Source organism: Anolis carolinensis, chromosome 6, assembly GCF_035594765.1.
Source record: "Anolis carolinensis isolate JA03-04 chromosome 6, rAnoCar3.1.pri, whole genome shotgun sequence".
In the NCBI taxonomy this organism is placed as follows: domain Eukaryota; kingdom Metazoa; phylum Chordata; class Lepidosauria; order Squamata; family Dactyloidae; genus Anolis; species Anolis carolinensis.
In genome coordinates, this window is record NC_085846.1 from 81,612,500 (window position 1) to 81,629,202 (window position 16,703).

The 16,703-nt window shown below is 37.2% G+C and overlaps 1 protein-coding gene across 1 annotated transcript in view; it reads left to right on the top strand.

Annotated features, from left to right (window-relative positions):
• Positions 1-16,703, top strand: part of hibadh (3-hydroxyisobutyrate dehydrogenase) — a 97,546-nt gene that overhangs the window by 19,928 nt on the left and 60,915 nt on the right. The gene's annotated exons all lie outside the window — the stretch shown is intronic.

Consider the following 16,703-nt stretch of genomic DNA (forward strand, 5'->3'; position numbering starts at 1 on the left):
TCTATTATTAAAATTTAGGTGATCTGTGCTAACATAAATCAGGAAGGATAGGAAAGTAGTTTTGCAAATAAGTACATGATTTTGTATTTTCATCATACAAAATGTGTCAAACCAAATATTAGGAATTTGGGTGATAACAAAAGAAATTGTGGTCTTAGTATAAAGAGAGGGAATTGGAAATTACAGGGAAATAAAGGAAGCAATAATTGAATGCACACAAACGGCGATAGTATTGGGATGGGAAGACAAATCAAAGTGGACGGTAAACAAATTGTATCAGTATATGGTGGATCAAATGGAATTATGGAATGTAAAATTAAATTATTCAAAAGGTAATGAAAGCAGAATGCAAGAAGTTGAAGAAAGATGGAACTGGGGCAAGAATTAGATTATGAATAAGTTTACAGATCAGGCCATAAGAAATAGGATACAAGTGTTAAATACTAGTAGTACAGTAGAGTCTCGCTTATCCAACCTTCTGTATTATCCAACACACTTTGCCTTTTAGTAGTCAATGTTTTTGTAGTTGATTTTTCAATACATTGTGAAGTTTTGGTGCTAAATGCGTAAATACAGTAATTACTACATAACATTATCATGTATTAAACTGCTTTTTTCTGTCCATTTGTTGTAAAACATGATGTTGCTTAATTTGTAAAATCATAACGTAATTTGACGTTTAATAGGCTTTTCCTTAATCCCTGCTTATTATCCAACATTTTAGCTTATCCAATGTTCTGCTGGCCCATTTATGTTGGATAAGCGAGACTACTGTATCTAAATCTATAAGGATTGTCTCAAGGTTTAATATGTAAAAGAAAATAATCCTTGTGGTGATGGGAATTGTAAATGTGTATGTGTATGTCCTAAAATAAAAAATATGTATATTATAAAAAAGCAAATAAGTACATGATACCAAATAAGCACACAATACAAGACAATTTTGCAAATAAGTACACATTACAAGACAGTGTAATGTTATGTTGAATAAATTTGGTATATTGTTCTTAGCTGTATTTACCTATAACTGGTTTAAATTGGATTTCATTTAGGAATACGCTTCATTTTGGCCAGCGCTCAATTTAAATATTTGTGTCAAAACATTATTTAAGGAAAAATATAATCATGACAGTCAGAATAGGTCCAATGGGAAATTATGCATATTTTATCAAAGCATTGTATAATAGCAAATTTAAGAAAATACGGGTGTTTTAAAAAAGATAAAATCACTATATTTTTGCAACAATCACCAGCTCTTTTTTGAAGTAGGTGTCTTCCTCTTTGTGTACCCAGAACTTGATGTAGTATTCCAGATGAAGTTTAATGAAACTTTCTTCAGTCTGTAGACTCTACTTATGGGCTCTACTACCTCCCATCAACCTCAGGTAGTGATCTACAGTGTTTGGAGCTGTCAAAATAACATCTAAGGGGGATGTGCATTGAATTGACATTGTTAGCAACCCAAATTGGACTGCATCATATCAAATCTAGTACTTCCTAAGGTGAGACTGCCTTTGCCCTAAAACGTTCAGTACTGGACATGAAGCACAGTCCGAATTATTGTATAGCTTGGAACATCAGAAGGAAAATTTTAAAACTATATCTTCTCAGGGCATATATCTGTGGAAACACCCAGGATATAAAAGTGGATGATCAAGTTTAGTGGTTCGAGCATTGGACTCCAATTCTGGAAACCAGTGTTTAAATCCCAGCTCAACTATGGGAACCTACTGGATGACTTTAGGCAAGGCATACTCTCTGTGTCTCAGAGGAAGGCAAAGGCAAACCCAAGAAAATACCATGATAAGTTTGCACCATTAGGGTGACAATAAGTTGAAAACGACAGAGGGATATGACAAAACAATAGGAAAGGAAGAAATGGTTTTAAGGGATCAAAAAAATGTAACTTTTAATCCCAGAGCAGACACATGAAGAACTCTCCACTTGCTGGGTTGAGAGAAGGACAACATTAGTGAGCATTTTTGGAGACCTATCCTGGATGTCCATTGGAGTGTTAAGATTGTAACATAATGAGACTATAAGGTTGTTCTTTTTAGAGCAGGAATTGCTAAATTCTAGATTGCTTTGCATTTTGGGTGGGGGAGTTATTTTGTACAGCTGTAATTCATGCATTTGATTGTATTCATGTACTTAATAGAATTTGATAAAGAGTTTTTTTTCCATTACTTAATTTCTGAAAGAAAGAAACAGGTTGCTTTCGCTGCTTGACATAACATGTTATGCTGCAAAGTTGTCTATCATGTGCTTTCGTCCCCTGGCTCTTTTAATTCTGTGCTGAATAGAGATATCCATGCAAGGTTCTTTTGCAATAATGACTGATCACATTGTACCAAAGGCTCCAATTTCAAGCATGCTCAATATTTCAGGTAATCCCAGCTGAGTGCTAGACTTCTAGCAAAAGAAATTAGGTGGTGACAGTGAAGCTGTAACAAGGATATTACTTGTTACTAAATGGTACTTGTGTGCTTGAGACTGAATGTGGACTTTGTGGCCTCAGCATCAAACCACTCCTGTCTGCTCCCTCTCTTTTTTAAGCCATCCACTCTGGGGTATTCTGGAGAACTTGGACAGTTTCTTACTATTTTGTGAGATTTTTGGTTGGCCTGAAATAGCTGAAGTATTCTGAATATCTCCTAATGGATCAGCATGACTTTCTCCGCTTCACATGTTTCTTAGACAGTATCGTTTGCTTTATATTTAGCTATTCAGTAGAGACATTGCAAAAAGGCAGGATGATTTCCTACCACCTAATGAAGGATCTTTATTAGAGGAAGAATAGTGTTTTCATGCCTTCCATCCAGTAGATAAGACTGTGCAATCTTGAAAAAACAGTACTATATTTTTCTTTCCATTTTGTTAGTTCTTATAAAGCTGCACCCCATCTGTTGATTTAAAATGGGCTTTGGTACAATCTGGTGCTGTAAAATAGTAGAGAAAATATGGCTAGGTGGATGGATATGATTAAGATCAGAGCAGGACTAAGAAGTGTACGTTTATATATACAGCAGTATAGGCAACTGGAAGTTTGAGTCACAGGAGGAGGTTGAAATAATGGCAAAGAAGCAAAATAGGCTTCCACCAAAATGTTATCTCAGCTGTGTCCATCTATGTTTATCTACTGTTATGTCAGAAATATAGTTACTGTATATACCTATGTATAAATCTAGAGGTTTTTTGTTAAAAATTGACCCAAAAGACCTAAGTTGTCTTATCCATGGTCAATTTAAGTACTGTACTTTAAAACTTATCATGAAAGGAACAATGTCTGAATAGAAAGGTGAAAAGCAAAAGCTTACTTTATCCTGGGAGAACCTACAAACACTGACCTTTCTCTGTTGCGGTGCTCTTCTAGCCTTTTTGAATGTCAGGGTGGTAAAATGGTGCCCTGACGCAGCACTAAAACATTCCCCTGACTTTCAAATAAACCTTGAAATATCTACAGGACATATCAAAATCCATAATTTTGTCTCCAAAACCTGTGTTTGACTTATACATGAAGAAGACCTATGCATAAGTATATATAAAGTAAAGGTTTTCCCCTGACATTAAGTCTAGCCATGTCTGACTCTGTGGGTTGGTGTTCATTTCCATTTCTAAGCCGAAGAGCTGGCATTGTCTGTAGACACCTCCTAGGTCATGTGGCCAGCATGACTGCATGGAGCGCCATTACTTTGCTGCCAGAGCGGTACCTATTGGCTACTCACATTTGCATGTTTTCGAGCTGCTAGGTTGGCAGAAGCTGGGGTTAACAGCAAGAGCTCACCCTGCTCCCCGGATTCGAACCACCAACCTTTCGGTCAGCAAGTTCAGTAGCTCAGTGGTTTAATCCGGTGTGCCCCCGGGGGTTCCGTGTATATATACTGTACTTACGTTTGAGTTTCTCTCAGCATAGCATAATACTACTTTCAACATTTTAAAAGATTGTAGTTACTAAGAATCCCCCAATAATTTTATATGAATCATTTTCCGGTATCATCAAACCATCTACTTCTGAATAAGCAGCAGATTTCTGCAGGCTTATCTGAGATTCTCCATGTTGCCTGGATGGGTTTCTTTCCAGCTGTATCTGTCCTGGATGAAGAGAAACAGGAATATGTTAAACCATTTATAAGTGCTGTAGTGACAAGTGTAAACTAAGAATGAGGAAAGTGGCCTTGGTAAGCACAAGAGCTGCTTTGTACACCCCATGTTACCAATGTGGCATTTGCAGCAGTTGCTAATGTCAAGACTAAAGTATCTCCTGTGGAATGCAGTGTAAGAAAATGAGTGTATCCGTGTGCATTTTCCCTCTTAATGGCAAAAGGAACATGTTGAATAGAGCCATTTTTACGAACTTTATAAATGATTCCTAGAAGATTGAAACAGTAGGCAGTGGAGCTTGTTAAAGACGTTTTACTTTACAAGCTTTCAAGAATTTAGAATATGGTTTGGCTGATTTTTTTAAAATAAAAAACCAAACCCTCTTATAGACATTGTTTTTGAGCCAGCATCAAGTCTGTACTGTGCTTGTCTTTTTAAAATTCAAACATGCGCTCTTGCTCTTTCTATTTACTGAATCAGAACCCTTCTGTTTCCACTAGCACTGTGTCTAATTTATGATGTGACCACAAAAACTAGAATTATTTATATGTTGGCAGAAAACGGCACCACTGTAGTTAAGCGTCTGTTGGCATTTCCATTATAAATCCTCCCTCGGAGAAGTTTATAACTTGGCATTTTTACTTTGCTTCAGGCTTTCAATGTGCTGTTTTGGTCCAAGCACAATTGTGCATACTTTTTTAATAACGAATTTTAATTTAAATAAGCTTGGGTCACTTATTTGTGTTTGAGAGTTAGTACCACAGACTAGAGTTTGAGGCAAGGTATTTAATTTCAGTTGGTCAAATCTGTGGTGAAATAAAATAATAGGGGTTTGTAAGTGCCTTTACAAACTCCTGACCCCCATACTAAAAGACATAGGCCTACATGTAATAAGCTTTTGTGCAATTTTTGGCATATTGCTCCATATTCCAGTTTTTTTCTTAAGGAAATCTGAAGCCTAATTGCATGTTGGATATGTAGTTTCTCTGTTAAAGAGTACTCTGTAAAAGCAGTCCATGGGTGTAGGAAATGGTGTTTGTCAGAATGTTAATAGCATAGTAGCTTGGACGTTGTACAGGGTCAAATCCTGTTTAGCCACAGAAACCCACTGGATAACCTTGGGCATTTCACACTCTCTTAGCCTCAGGGGGAAGGCAAGGACAAACCTTGCCAAGAAAACTCCATACTAGGCTCGCCTTAGTATTGCCATAAAACAGTTATGATTTAAAGGCACACAACAACTCTTAAGTTCTCTTGTGTTTATGCATCCTGTTGTCTTCCCCTATTCTTCATATATGAACCTTTGCTTCTACCGATGTCTCTTTCTTGTGCTTGAGGGAATTGTAGTATATACCTGAGATAGATATGTGGGTGATGTTCCCTTTGGGTGTTGCCCTCCTTAGTTGGCAGCAGCATTGTTTTGAGCAGTGCCAATCACCTGGATTAGCTTTCTATGATTCTTCAGACACAGACATATTCCAGGATATGGCAGGAAATTTAAAAAGCAAGTAGTCCCAGCTCCTAATGTTGTTCAGAACATCAGTTCCCAATCCCAGAAAACCTTTAAAGCTTAGTGATGTGCTATTTTTTTCCATGTCAGGAACAACTTGAGAAACTGCAAGTTGCTTCTGGTATGAGAGACTTGGCTGTCTGCAAGGATATTGCCCAGGGAACGGCCAGATGTTTTGATGTTTTTACCATCCTTGTGGGAGGCTTCTCTCATGTCCCCGCATAGAGCTGGAGCCAATAGAGGGAGCTCATCCACGCTCTCCCCGAGTTGGATTCGAACCGGCAACCTTCAGGTTAGCAACCAAACCTTCAAGTCAATCAGTCCTGCCAGCACAAGGGTTTAGCCCACTGCATCACTGGGGGCTCTGGCAATGTGCTGGGACCCTGGGAAGTGCTTGATGGCACCAGATGCTAATCCTATTTCATCTTTGAGACTGACAGCTGGCAGAAAATTATTGAAACTTCTGTTGACACAGAAAAATGGAACCACCACGATGCTGTAGAACAGATGTGTTGAATTCTGGTGGGATGGAAAAGGAAAAATATATATGTGCTTCAAGTAGTAAATAGCTTCTTGGTCAACTTTATGTATTACTTCAGGCAGTTCCTTTCCAGCTGTTGACATCATTCCAGTTGGGCGATCCTTTTACTTAATGGGTGTGTGTGTGTTTTGACATAAGGCAACCCCATGAATTTGTACATTGTGTTTTTCTCTTCTGCTGCTGTTCGGGCTAGAGCTCAAAAGTGCTGTTTCCAAACACATCTCAGTTTAGGAAAGAAATGGCATTCTCAACCTTTTATGCAGTTAACTTGAATAGCTTCCTCATCAGCTGATAAAGTGAAAGAGAGTATTCCCTAAATTCTATTTGAACCCTGAATCTCCAAAATATACCCCTTAAATGCAAAGAGTTGTGAGGAGATGAAGGTTTATGAGTCGCAAGGTACTTGTTCAGTAGGAGTAGGCTGAAATATACCTTGAAATATAACATTATTTTATTGCTTTGTGGTTTGTCTGGAATTCTAGATGTGTTCCATGGCCAAGTACTGACACAATTAGCCAAATATTGTGGGTTTTGTCCTGAGTCCTAGTGGTGTTAGTTTACTCAGCTGGTCTTGCATTAGGTTATAGTTTTCATTGTCCCCAGCCTGTGTCATGACTCATCTAGAAGTGTTGGTGAACATAACAGAATCTTGACACATTCTGCCATCTTTGTGGGTTCAATTCAATGAGCTCTATTCAAGCATTGAATCTGAATGCACAAGGAGGGAGAGAGAGGCCGATCTTAAAACGTTAAAGCTGTGAAATGCAATTAAAATTCCTCATACCTTCACCAATAAATGAGCTGGAGAATTTGGCCCTTGTATCTTTCAAGGCCAAATGGCAAACTGGAACCACAGAAACATTTGCCTTGTAGTAGCTATGAGTGCCAGAAGAGGCAGTCGATGGCCTTTAACTATAGAATAAGTAAAGTCTTTACTGTGTGATTCCAAGCAATTTACTAGGATGGGGCATCTTTGACCATCCAGATATTTGGACTGCAGCTGCCACAGTTCTTTTCTATTAACTATGTTGGTTGAGGCTGACAAGAACTATAGGATTTCCATTGCTATAGTTGAGAAAACAGCTTTATTGAACACCAGTGTCAGAAGATGTGATGAGGGAACAAGATGTTGCATTATACTTTCCCTCTTGAAAGTGTTTTACCTAACTCGACTTGGTTTAAGACATTTTGTGAATGCCAACCACATCTATTTTCTTGCTAATATTCAGATACACACACACACTTATACACATCCACTTATACACATTGTTCTATAGAAATATAATTGGCCTTCTTAATTTGGTTTATATTTATCATGTATAATAAAATGATTTTTTTCTTAACACGAGAAGGCATCGTATTAGTGATGCAGCTCCACACTTGCTAGGCAATTTTTTTTGCCCTACTGCAACAGATTTTTTTTTGCCAACAATGGTGGAAGCAGAGTTGTGCATGCAACAACACTGCATGTTACAATTGCACAGCACACGTTTTGCATTGCATGGAAGTTGTGTAAGAAGGCAAATAGCTATCACTCAGGAATATTGTTCATCTGAAGCTACTCTAACCTTATATTTGAGTAGTAAACTTTCCCAATGCCATTTGATACCAAATGCATACATAATTGCCCCCCGAAATTATCAAGACGAATCTCAGTGAATGCAGCTTTTTAGAAAACGAAGAAGGAGGGAAAATCCTTGCGTCACATTAAGGTTAAGGTCATTTGATTGTCTGCCAAATAGCTGGTTTTGCAACTGCAGGAAAATTGCAATTAAGTCAACATTCATATTTCCACAGGAAGACCTGCTGTATAAATCGAAATTCTTTTAAAAGCAATAAAATCACCCTATAAAATGCTAACATCAGCTCTCAATTTGCAACATTTTCCAGATTATTAGAATAATTATTTTGCTTCAGATATTTGAAAAGGTGACAGTTGGCTAGTCACCACAGAAGTGCACCACAGATCAGGAAAAAAATAGCAAAATCAATTTAAATATACTATAATGACAGTTAACAGGCAACAATGACATTTTACATCATCCACATATCTGCAACAGCATTTGTGACTGGTTCTGTTACCATCAATTGCATGATTCATTTAGAAAATATGTCAAAGTGGGATTTGCTAACAGAAAATCAATGTTGGAAGGTATTCTTGAGAAGGGGAATAAGGGCTTAGTTTCTAGATTATATAAATTTATATTAGAATACAATCTAGAGTACAACCGAATAAATATCACTATGATCTTCTGGGCTAAAGACTTTAGGAAAAATATTGATCTGGAGAATTGGGACCAGCTTTGGAAAAGTGGATTTAAATTCTCAATAGCTGGCTCTATCAAAGAAAATATGTATAAGATGTTTTATAGATGTTATATAACGCCAGAGACAATAGCCAAAATGAATAAAACCCAGCTACGGGAATGCTGGCGGTGTAAGAAACAGAAAGGCACTTTCTTCCATGTTTGGTGGACCTGCAAGATGGTACAAGATTTTTTGGGGAAAGGTGATTAAGGAAACAAACAGAATGATTACTAATAAAGTTAAGAAAAATCCAGAAATGTGCTTTTTATGAATATTTAGAGAGAATTATCAAAGGAGATGAGGAAATTTGTAAATATAGTTTTGTTGCAGCTAGACTGACAATGGCAAAATCATGGAAAGGTGAAAAAGAACTATTTAAAAAGGACTGGAGAGAAAAATTATTAGAATATATTCAAATGGCCAAGCTATCTAATGGTATCCAGGGAGGAAATAATGAAGAGTTTGTTAAAAAATGGAGGCTGGCATTTGAATACATGAGAAGGAAGACAAATGAGGACTTCGAAATAGCTGCAAGGGGAATTTACTAAATAGATATGAGGGTAGATTTTATTGGAAATGAGATTCACAGTGAGTAGAATCGGAAGTCATTGGTGATGGGTTCACGGGTGGAGGGCAGGAGGAGAAAGATTTGATAGAATCTTGTAATGGATCTGTTTGGGGGAATGACATACCTGTATTAGATGTATTTGACTATCTATAGATGTTTGTCTTTTTTATATTTTGTATCCCCTTAACTTCACTCAATAAAATTATTAAAATTATAAACAGGAAAAAAGTTTCAAAGGAAATTGTACTAGAGGACCTAGAGATTCCTAGAGAAAGTATTTTAATCAAATCCATAAATAATCATATCCACAAAAGTGAAGCCAGCAAATGTGGAGGGAGTGCTCCTTTATCTTTTATGACGCATAGCATAATTATTTGCTTTAAAACTTGTTGGAAGACATATGGCAATTGAATTCCTGAATTTACATTCTACCATATTGTTACCGCAGCCGCAGTAAACTGTTATGAAGACAAAAGAGAACCAAAGCTTTGGCGATAGACCCAACTTCTTTAACCAAAACAGATTTTCCTACAGCCATAGAACACTATTTGGAAGTAGCTAGGTACATGCAGGGAGTTATTCCTCATTAATTCCAGTTTCCAATAATAAAAAAATAACTGAGTTGCACAATGACTAATTTAGAAGGGATAAGCTATTCTTTGTGTAATGTAATTATTTTACTTATTTTTACAGTCATATGGAGTAACCTTACAAAATCACTCAAGAAGAATATCACATAGTTCAAGTGTTGGCTTAAGCTGCTACGTTCAGTTTTTTTAAAGTATTGAAAATGAATATTCATTAGCTGAAATTCCAGAATCCAAAATATTCAAAAATTGTACACATGTGACTGAGATAGCGACACCTTTACTTGATGATAATTCGGTATACACAAACTTTTGTCTTGTGCATGCAATTATTGAAATTTCTGTATACATACGGTCTCCAAGTTCCAAACAAGATAGATTCTGTAGGTTTGTTCGTAAGTTGAATTTGTAAGTCTGAACAGGTACATTTTAAAGTTTAACTCCATATATCTATGTCTATATCTATATATCTCACCTGTTTCAACTTACAAAATCTGGAATGTTTATATGTTTTAATTATTCTGTAACCCACTTCAAGCCACAAGGAGAGGCAGGTGAGAAGTAAAATAATAATAATAATAATAATAATAATAATAATAATAATAATAATAATAATAATTACATGGAACATTAATGAAGATTGCATTTAGACTTGAGTCTCACCTCCAAGATATCTCACTTTGTATATGCACGTATTACAAAATTTGAAATATGGAACACTTCTAGTTTCAAGCATTGTGGTTCAGAGATATTCAACCCTTATTCTGAGCCATGGCAGTTAAAGTGGTGTCAGACTGCATTTATTTTGCAGTGCAGATGGACCCAAAGAGGAGTTTTCTTGACATTGTGATTTGCTAATTTGCTATCTAAAATTGAGCAGCAAACTACTAAATGCTCTTTAGTCAGTGGGGAAAGGAATAGCCAATAACATACTATCATATTCAGTAGTCAATATCATAGTAAACATCATATTAAAGTCAAGTATATTCATACGTAGAGTCTATATATATAAAAGAGTGATGGCATCACGGCGACCCACAAAACAACAAAACTACAGGTCCCCCAACCTCAAAATTTGACGACACAACCCACCATCCACGGCTCTAGGTTGATACAACAAAAAGAAAAGAAAAATAAAGTCCTAATTAGAGAGAGAGGGGAATAATTGCTTTTATCCAATTGCTGCCAGTTAGAAGGCTAAGCTCCTCCAACTTGGTCTCCTAGCAACCCAATAAAAAATAATAAAAACACTAAAAACTAATTAAAAACGCTAAAAAATTAATACAATTAAATACTATAATAACAGAAAATAACTAAAAATAATACAAGAAAATAATAAAATATAATAAATAAAAAGATAACTTACAATAAAATTTATTAAAAAATACAAATAACGTTAAATAAAAATTACACAACAATTTTTAACCAATACCACCACCACTTTGCCACAGCAACGCGTGGCTGGGCACAGCTAGTTGATTTATATATAAAGATAAACTGAAGATAATGGAATGATGGGATATTTTGTTAATAATAACTTTGGGATTTTTATTTATTAATAATGGCCTTAGTTTTCCAAATTGTAATTTAACCAAATGTAACAGGGGTGGGGGACTTTATTGATTAAAAATAACTTAGAGGAAGTTTTTTGGTTAATGATAAAATGTAAATATAAAAAATATGATAAATAATTTGTTTTAATCTATTGTTTCGCTTTAAAAGTATACTGAGCCCCATCCATTTTTCTTGGACCACATCTCTTTGATGGCCCTTGCAATACAGAAGTTTTCTGCTTGTGAGCTACCATGCAAACTCATGTATAAGTCGACTTCATGTATAAGTCGAAAGCAGGTTTAGGAACCAACATTATTGATATGACCCAAGGGTAAATCAAGGGCCATTCCATTGAGAGAGGAAAGTACCAGTACCAACTGAGGGAGTCAGCCACCCCTGGCCACCACTGCCATTTCCCTGCTGGCATTTTTAAAGGCCAGAAGCAGTGCTGTAGTAGAAAGAGTAGAAAGGGTCAGTGTTTATTTTAGGTTCTCAGAGGATGGACTAAGCTCTTGCCTTTCAGCACTCTACTCAGAGAGGGAGATATTTCCTTTTTTTATTAGAGTATAATGCTCACATTGACCCATGCATAAGTTGATCCAAGTTTTTGGGTTCATTTTTAAACTTAAATTTCTAGACTTATACATGAGTGTGTGCGTGTGTGTGTGTGTGTGTGTGTGTGTGTGTGTGTGTGTGTATATATATATATATATATATATATATATATATATATATGAATGAATGAATGAATGAATGATAGGTATATAAGGCATGTCAGTGTTTGTGGCTGGATGGGATATATTTTATTTCTGTAAAACTAAAATGTGTGTGTATTACAAGTGATACAATAATCTATGGCAGTCTTCATTGTGTGCCTGTCAGATACATTCAATGGCAACTGCTACAATCCCTAGTTAATGGAAGTAATTGACATGTTGATAGGGATGATGAGAGTTCTAATCCAATTCATTTGGACAGCATCATTTTAGATAACCATTCAGTGGATATCAATACCATTGAATATTGGTTGTAGGGGCTCTTTTATGGTAAAATTCTGGGCATTTCTGTACTTTAAGGGTTCTCACTTTGATCTGTCATTTAAATTATAGTTTTTAAAAACCTTAAAAGCAATTGAAATAACATTACATTTTCCAGCCAAGAGTAAAAATATCACCTGATTTCCTATTTATTAGAATTGTCAAACTTTAGGCTGTAACAGTCTATACTGTGACCTTAAACATCCCTGTATAACAAAGCTATGAAATCTATGTCGAGAACTGCAGATCCTGTCTACCCTATCATTGCTTATGTTGACTATGAGAATTCATTTGAATGGTATGTTGACCACTTGTGTGCTGCACTGAAGTGTTTAGTAGAATGAAACCTCATTGAATTCTGTGAAGCTTGCTTCTGAAAACATGCTTAGGATTATACTCAACATTTTTGGAAATGTATGAGATGCAGTGAGGCTAGTAACCATCCCTTCACACCCTGGGACTAATAATGATATGCTTTGCCTTGCATGACCAGAAGTGGTTTCTTCTAGTGCATAGCTGTCCTTTATAATCACAGTTTTATATGACGAACAAGGATCGAATATTCTCAAATGTTTTGTCACTTTAAATGTCCATTTATGGTTCCTCTTGATGAAATCAAACAGTTCCTACATGACTGATTTAGTGTCCCATGAATGTCTTCTTCACAGGCTGATCCTACATCTGTTTTTTTTTTTTTTTACCTAGCATCAAATTCAGTACAGTAGAGTTCCGGTTATCTGAGTTAAACGGGCGAGCCCATTCTCGGATAACCGAAATGGACGGATAATAGGGGGGGCCTATTATCCAAGCCAGGGGCTTGGCCAAGCCAGGGGAAGGTGCTTCGAGGGAAGGAGGGAGGGAGGCTCCATAGGAAGTTCCAATGGAGGATTTCTTCTCCCCACGCCTTCCTTGCTCACCTTTGAGGAGCTGCAAGGAGGCCTGAGAGGGAGCCACCGCCATCACCGCCGCTGTGCTCATGGCGGCCTCTGCTTTCCCCCCTCCACTGCCTCCTCCTCCTTCGCATCTTCCAACCGAGAAGTCCTCCTCCCTCTCCTTCTCTCGAGTTCTCTCTGCACAACGGCAGTGGCGGTGGCGGCTCCCTCTCGGGCCTTCTTGCAGCTCCGCACCTCGGATAATAAGATTTTCAGATAACTGGAACTCGGTTAACCGGAACTCTATTGTAATTACATCTGATTCTACATTCCCTCTCTGTGTGTCTCTCTCTGGGAGAAGATGCATAAACTACATTCATAAAAGAGTTCTGTTCCAGGACCGGCCTTACCATCAGATGACTTTCTCAGGTGGCAAATGAAGTACAGTAGAGTCTCAAATATGGAGAGGATGATGCTTGAAATACTTTGAACAAATGAACAAGAAGAAGCTAAATATGGATTTGGCTTTTAAATGGTTTTATTTAAATCTTTTTAGAGTTTAAAAGATTTAAAAAGCTGTTAAATATGAAATGTGAATTTGTTGGTCTGCGTTCAATTATTTGATTGTCTTTGTTGCTTGTTTTAAAATTGGGTTTTATCTTTTGGTTTATGTTATTTTGTATTTTCATACTCATTGAATGTTTGTCTCTCTATATGTTGCAAGCTGCCCTGAGTCCCCACTGGGGAGATAGGGTGGGATAAAAATTAAGTCTCCTTCATTCATTCATTCCATCAGAGTACAGAATTGACAGTTGGAAGACCATCGGCCACTGGACTAAGGCTTGATGAAGTCAAGTTTCTCTTCTGTCAATCAGAGACCACAAAAGTGGCAATTGGAATGGAGGGATGACGTTTCACCAGGCAGTGGGGCTAAAGCATGACAGACTCCTGTGCCTTATTCCCCTTCTGTCCATCAGAGCCCACATAATTGACAGTAGGAAAAGAGGAAGAGCCCAATTACTGGACCAATGCACAATGGAGCTGTGTTCTTCTGATCTTCTCTTCCTCAGTGGCTAGAGCAAAGGACATTGGAGGGAAGGTGCAGGATGACATGGAACTAGGGAAATGAAACTAGATAGATGAAGACCAGTTAGGAAGAAAGGAGTTGACAAGATTTGAAAAGGGTTTGGGGGGCTGGGAATGTGGAAAGAATGTGTTGATGTCCAATTGATATATCTGTTGGTGTTATTTTCTACAACTGCATGACTGTTTTCATTTAAAAACTGAAAGAAGAACTTGTCATACTTTACTATATTGAACCCATGGATCAATATAGCTCCTTGTCCAGAATAGCAACTATCACAAGGCCACTAGCTCCAAGGGGGAAATCCTAACTGTAAAAAGGCAAGTGATTTGAGCCCAAGTGTTGGGCATGTAGGGCCAACGTGGATGGGGGTTCTGTCACATATACATAGTCCACTCTAATTGGGACTGTGGCATTAAAGAGGTGGCTGTGCTCCCAGAGTTCACATCAGGGCTTTAAAGCATATTTGATTCCCTGCTTCCTCCCGCCATTTCATCATCATAGCATCCTTCTGAAGTAAGCTGAGTTGAAAGATAGTAACTTGCCTAAGGCCACCCAGTAAGGTTTATGGCCAAGAGGGTCTTTGAACCCAGGTCTCCCCAGACAAAGTCCAACACTCTGTCTGCTTCACTACACCTTGCTTACTGAGTTTTTTATAGGTATACGCTACTAATACTTCAGACTGAAAATGGTAAAACTACACTCTTCAGCTGGTCCAAGAGAGATTATAAACCATTTTGAACAAAATTTATTTAACCTATTAAAAAGCTGACACTAAACTGCAGTTAATTAGTTTACACTATTACCTCACGTTTCTGCCAAGGACTAAAATTCTGCTCCAAGTAAAAGGAACGGTATCAGGTGAGTTGACTATTGTCCATATGGAACTTTAAGATAATGATGAGTTTAAATTTCCTCTTAGAACTAAGTGAGAATAAAACTGAAGGCAATAAATACTGTTGGCCAAAGCCATTAAACCAAAAAGCTGGGAATTCTCCAGTTCTTGACTTAAATTGTTTGTTTATCAGCTGGCGCCTAGTCTGGAGTCAAGAGCTGGAGATTTCTATCTGTGACAGAACTTTGAAACTCTTGCAGGACACTTTCATTTTAACTTAAGGTAACTTGAGTTTATAGCTTTGGCTTTAAAGATTACTAATGATTTACTCATTTCCTTACCATTTAACCAGAGTGGACTTTTTCCCCAGGAAGGGATCTGTGTTTATTTAGGGTCTTTGTCTGCGTAGGGATTAAAAGGCAGCCCACCAGCATAGTGAACTTGATGGTAATAAAGGGTCACCAAAACACGCCATAAAAACATTCTTACTATGGAATTAATTATACAGTGTAATTTTACAAAGCAGTTCGGCAACCCGCCTTTTAGGCTTCAGCAACATTTTTATTTTTCTTCAAAAGTTGGAGGTTGGCAAGACAATTTTTATTTAATGTTGAGAAACCTAATGCATACATAAACTGATCCAGACATTCAACTTACAAAAACTTGGAACAACTGGAAAATCCGAGTTCCAGTTTTTTGTGCATGTATAGATGTTATATACTTCATTAGATGGTGTGCAATGAGATTACAGTTGTGTAACAGATGCAATGTTACACATCTACTGGAGTCTCTATATGTCTGTGTATCTCATCCAACTATTCATGCTTCACGTTTTTTCCTCCAAACATCTGTCTGTTCAAAGTAATCCATTCATTTTCCAAACCACCAGGTGGCATTGCAACCAAGCCTGGCTTAAAGTAGGAGATGGATGTACTTAGAAATATTGTGACAGCAGCAATGAAGACATGAAAATTAATTCCTGTCATTTTTTAAAGTTTTGTAACATCAGATCTTTATGCATCATGCAAAGATGTACTTCTGCATCCACAACCCAAATATAACTGTAGGTTTCTGGAGTGAAATGTGAAAAGACTATTGTGATCTGTCTAAGGGCGTTGGTAATTAATTGTGATTCCTCATTTTTATAGTAATATTCTATATGTATTGGTTTATAACATGCTTTCCTTTATGACTTACAACAATCTTAAGGCAAACACATTAAAGGACTTTCTTGGCAAGTTTAATCAGAGAAGGTTTGCCATCAGCCTTCTTAGACTTGAAGAGTGTGGGTTGCCAAAGGGTGCTTAGTGGGTTACCGGAATCACTGGGTTGCTGTCAGTTTTCTGGGCTTTATGGCTATGTTCCAAAAGCATTATTTCTTGACGTTTCGCCTGCATTTATGGCAGGCATTCTCAGAGGTTGTGAGGTATGTTGAAAAACTAGTCAAGTTTATATTGCCTGTCATAGATGCAGGCGAAACATCAGGAAACAGTGCTTATGGAACATGGCCATACAGCCTGGAAAATTCACAGCAACCCAGTGATTCATGAAAGGCTTCAACAACACGTTGCTTAGTGAGTTTACATGGTTGAGTGAAGGTTTGAACTCTTATCTCCCAAAGTCATAGTCCAGCATTCAAATCACTGAGCCTCTACATGGTTTTGCTTTTAGTATTCTTGTGAGAGAAGGGTTTTGGAATTTACTCCT